The sequence below is a fragment of the Octopus sinensis genome, unplaced genomic scaffold (genome assembly GCF_006345805.1).
Source record: "Octopus sinensis unplaced genomic scaffold, ASM634580v1 Contig09616, whole genome shotgun sequence".
NCBI classification, from domain to species: domain Eukaryota; kingdom Metazoa; phylum Mollusca; class Cephalopoda; order Octopoda; family Octopodidae; genus Octopus; species Octopus sinensis.
In genome coordinates this window covers 251,238-256,898 of record NW_021831849.1, presented here as the reverse complement: position 1 = coordinate 256,898, position 5,661 = coordinate 251,238, and positions in this window count along the sequence as shown.

Sequence of the window (5,661 nt, the reverse complement as noted above, 5' to 3'; positions counted from 1 at the left end):
CATTTAATTTATTTATTTATTATTAAACACCAAGACCACAGTTAAGACCGAACTAATTAGCGTGTGATCCGACGCATCGACGGAGATCCTCCGAAAGGTTCAATCCTATGCAAAGTGCATCGTCCTGCGACGACGATGTCCAGGGGTAGGAGAGCTATTGGTCCTTTTTCGGTGAGCATTAGGTGCCCCCTCGGCGTTTCTAAATCCAGTCGAAATCTCCAAGTGAAATTGGTGGACCACGAACGCCTTTCTAAGGCCGGATAGGAAGGAGATCCCTTTTTGACATACTGTGTCGTGCCAGATGTACTCGTCACCCACGGGCAAAAGGAACTCGACGACGAGATTAACCCGACTCCAAAGTAGCCTCTTCTGGATTCGAACCACGACGGCTGAATCCAGTATCCAGGGCATACTCTTCAGCAAGACCATCAGAAAGTATCTAACAACATGATAAATGAATCAATTGTTATTAAAATAGAAAAAAATTAAATCTATAATATATTAAAACAGAACTCATTTTTAACTGAACGTAAGTTATTAAAATGCTAAATTTGAACGGTATTTTTAGTTATATCATGCTTCATGTACAGTTTTTCCAAAATATCTGTTACGTCATAGAGATTTATTTTATAATTATTCAAATTAATTTTAATTAAATGTAATTTAAAATTTTTTGCACAAAACTCGTTCGGCCAGATATCTCTCTCTGATAAATCTGCGATCCCTCTTTCCATAAAAACCCGATCTTTCGGAACTGGCTACAATTTGAAGGCCACTACTGTATTTCAGAAATATCAAATTCATGCGAACAAATTCTCTGCCCATTCCCGACATCACCATATTTCTCGCGCTTCTCCGGTTAAGTTTGTTTGGATGTCCTCAAGGAGGTTTTGAATAATTCACAGATATTCTGGTCGAAAAAAGAATTCACGCAGAAAACTTCTCAACCCTGACACTTTCCTTTTTGGTGGGTAAATGTCATCATTTTTTTCGGGTCTTCTGCCATCTCCAGCAAATATCCTCCTAGGTTCCAGTTGAACGTGGAATCCAGACTAACTGGGGGTTCCAAAGTGACAGAAGAATAATCTGGTTTAGTTTGCTATTGTGTTAGTAGCGTCTAATTTCGTTACGACATGCGACTGATTGGCAGGCGAGATCGTCGGTTTGTACCGCGCATCAAAATTAGTGTTTTGTCAATAGGGGTAGTACGGACAATAAAGAAAGCAACTATACGAGGTTTTGACAAAATTGGAAACTAAACAACGAAATTTATATTCGTGCAATAAATTAAGAATTAATATTTTGAACACAGTGATTTTTCTTCTAAATCTTTTAAATACGTGAGAGATTGTGTCAATTCTTATTCAAGATGGGGTCATGTAAACATCTGGTTGATTAATTCAAAGGTAGAAAAATAAGTATTTTATAATTAAATGTGAAAAAGAGAAAATAATTCATTAGCCCAAAAGTTTCAAATTATATCTAATTAAAATTGATTTGACTTATCAGAAAATTAATCAATAGGACCCGATACGTTTCTCGTAGAGAATCTAATGGAATCTTTTTATGGTTTCAAATGTTTTTCTTAAGGTTATATAAAAATATATTTTCATTTTTACAAATAAAATGTATTTTTTTATCAAATTGGTCAAATTGATTTACTAAATATATTTATACAGAATTTATTTCTATCAGTGCTTAATATATGAATATGTAAAATTTGAATGAGATTTTCAGGACCATCTAGCCTCACTACAGTCATCGTTTTACTTTTACAGTGGTTGGACTGTTTTTATTTGCAATTAATAAATTATATTCCCTTCCCTTCTAATCGGGGATAGTTATTCCCGATATGAAGCTAAACCTTCTAATCAGAGAGAGTTATTCCTATACTTCACCTACGTTGATGGAGTCGATACGTCAATCTGCGGGTTGTCTATCCGCCAAAAAGATTTCTATAAAGGACTTTAGAGTTGATCATAATTATGATTCCCTTTGATGTTTGATCAACTTTTCTATATTATCCTGGGAGTCCACAAAAGTTCTAAAATCAAATCTAATTAAAATTGATTTGGAAACGAATCACCAGGTCTAGACAACTTTTTTGGGAGAATATAATAAGATCTTTTGTTGCTTCCAACTATTTTTTCTTTAGGTTTAACATTTTTCGAAGTACAATTTTACAATGAAAAATATTTTCTCATTATCACAAATACTATTCTTCATTTTATCAATATGTGTCAATTTGATTACAGAAAACTAAATATTAACAGAGAATAGCATCTCACATTTGGAAGATAATACTTTTTCACGTTTGTTAGCCATTTTAGCATTTTTAGAAGTTTTTTATTTTAATTTATTTTTTGATTTTTGCTTTTGTTTTTTCTCTGGATTTTTATATTCAAAATATTGGATTACTTCACTGCAGTTCAATTTTGGCTTCCTAGCGAATTTGTGGAATTCTAAATTAATTCCTTATATTTTAAGAAGTTGTTAACCTCTTAAATAAATAAAATTTTAGGTTTTGAATTTGTTACTCCTTTAAATAAAAATTATCTGAATATCCGAAATTTAATCGATAGAACTAGAAAATGGTCGGGTAATCCCCTTGGAATCTGCTGTTGTTTCAGACTATCTATCCATAATTTTTAACTAAAAATAATATCCGTTTGAGAAATATATTTCATTTTAAAATTTCGGATAAATTCTTTCACTTTAAATTCTTTACTGGCTCTTATCATCACTACATTTATATATAACAAATTAATTAATAACATTAAATAATTTTTTCATTTTATGAAACATTCTGTCACGTTTGACGCTAGCCACGACCATAGAATGAGGGGTGTTTAAAATCACTGACATCGAGGACCAATAACTGTTTTTACATCTAAAGGATGAAATAACCGAAGAAAAATAAAGTGTGGAATTAACAGAAAATTCTTTAGCAAAAAGAAAGCGACATGTGACTTTAATTTGTATAGACACGCAGAAAGAATTTAAAGTCTTTCGATTTAGTTTCAAGATCAAAGGCCATACACTTGTATGAGATCGGCGATCCAAGAATAGCCAGATCATCAGAAGGATTGTTTCCGAATTCGACAATCTCTACACACCAAGGACGAAGATTTCTAAGTAGTCTCGGTCAGCAGATAAGCGAATAATCTCGGACTCAGACCTATATTCTTTCCTCCTAGAGTCAATTTGTTTTGCTCTCTTGCCTTTGAGACCAGACGTGGCATTGGGAAGCATACACATGCGCTTCAGTCGGAGATCAAACACAGATCTCCTCCAGGATTAATTAACTTTCACATTTCCAGGAGATAATACAGAAAAGATAATGCTCGATGCCATGAACGTATTCGTCCAAGTAACATCCCAAACAAACTACCGGGCTTGTCGAAATAAGAAGATTGTCGTTCCCTCTGGTCGTTTGCCGTCACCATTGTCGAGTTCGAGTGTTTCGAGAATAAAAGAAAAGTATTATTATGATTTAAAACTTATCAGAATCAATGATATGGTATAAGATAAATTTTTTAAAAAATTCTTCAGATTTTGTTCACGGTAAAAAATATCTTTTTATTTAAAAGTAATAATTTTCATTAAAAATTAATTAATTTAATACTTAAATTAAAATAGGAATAATTAATTTAATTATTAATGCGAAATAAAATTCGAATAAATTAATAATCAAATTCAAAGATTCAGTGATACGGGCTTCGATTGATTGCAGAATTCCAGTAAAATCTGCAACAAACTAAGATGAATGAAAACTTAATACTTTCGGTCAGAATTTTAAAATTAAATTAGGTGGGACCTTTAAAAATAGCCCCCGTCTCTTTTGACGAGGAAATAAAAGAATTATTTTCTTTTGCATTAAAACAATATTACTTAATCTATAAAAAACCAACTTGGCACGAGCCCGTTTCTTCTGAGTTTGAAACATGCGATACTTTATTTTTCCCAAAGTTAAATTAAAAAAAGATGTTATAGAGATGGATCAAACCACACACCACCACACGAATTCAGAGTGTTTAAGTTTATAGCTATCACACCACATGTTTATCGCTTTCTGCGTGGACAATGTCTGATTCCGATAAACCAATATATTGTAACTTTGGCAGGTCTTTAGATTATAGGAGAGTTTAACAGAATATCCACTCAAGACGCTATCTAGTTCAGGGGCCTCCGGGAGTCTTTTCTTTATGTCATACGACGGAAAATTTTTGATAAAAACTGTCACGCCGTCCGAATCACGTTTTATGATGAGTATTCTTCCTCATTATACAAAAGTATTATTTTTATTTAAAATTTGTAGAAATTCGGTGAAAATAGCTGCTCACTGCTGCCCCAATTTTACGGGTTTTACCATTTCATGGTTGACTGTCTCTCGGTTTTTTTTAGAGATTTTCCAATAAAACACGGTTTATAGTCATGAAAAATATTCTTCCTGTCGATGTCGAAATGCATCAGGTTTTTGATTTAAAAGGAAGCAAGTACCTTCGAAAATCCAAAAACCCACAAAAAACTCTTAAAGATCTCGATTTTTACGAACTGCACCCACGGGGGTTTTTTCTTAGCGAAAGAGACCACTCTCGTTTAATCGAAATACTTTCTGAAGATAGTCTGGTTATTTTAATTTACTGATTGAACCAAGTTTCTGGAAAGTCTAGATGTAATCGACTACAGCCTTCTTTTAGGAATCCATTATGTCGACCAAGTTGTTTTCATTCATTATTTTTACTAGGTCAATCATTCTTATTCCGAAAATGATATGTATTTTGATATTTTTAGCTTTTAGATCGACTTCTGCTGAATTGTCCAAATACGGTGTTAAGGCGTACACAGCTACTTTACGACCAGTCATACTATATATGGGTATCATTGACATTCTACAAACATACGGATTAAAGAAAAAATTTGAAAAAACGATTAAGTCTGTTTTAGTTGATTCAGTTTTTATATTTTTATCATGTAGATTTATCTATCTGTTAACTCTCCAAATGATTATCGTGAAAGATTTCTAAATTTCATAAAATCTGCATTTAAAGTAATTCCTGATAAAAGTTCCGATTTTGATTGTATCTACTTACAAACATTATTTCTAGGTCAAAAAATTGATTTGTTTAATTCGCCGAAAATTCAATTTTTCTCTGATTCATCATTTTGTAGAAGGTTTATTTATTTAATTATTTTTAGCTCACTTAACGATATTCCTTCTAGTATTTTTGTCATTAAATTGTAGCATCAATGACACTTAATCGAAATACCCATAGCTATTGTCAAGAAAATTTACAAAATAAATTTGAATCCATTTCGTCTCGTGCGACACTGACTTGTTAATATGATTATTTATTTTTCTGTAGCTCTGGGTCTAAAGATAAGTACGTTTGACGAGGCGGGAAACGTTTCTACCAAAAATTTGTTCACTAACTAATTCTAACGTTTTTATTTCAATAAAAAATATTACAATAACTTGTATAAATGTTTATCAATTCTAATTAAGCATTTCGATAATTTTAAATGTTGGGCGGCCAATTATTTAATATCATTTTGCAACATTGGAAGTTTCTGTTTATTTTTACAATTAATTAAATAACTGGAAATGCAATAATCTCAACTCCTGACGTGTAGTTTTACCGTAGAAAACAATATGAATTT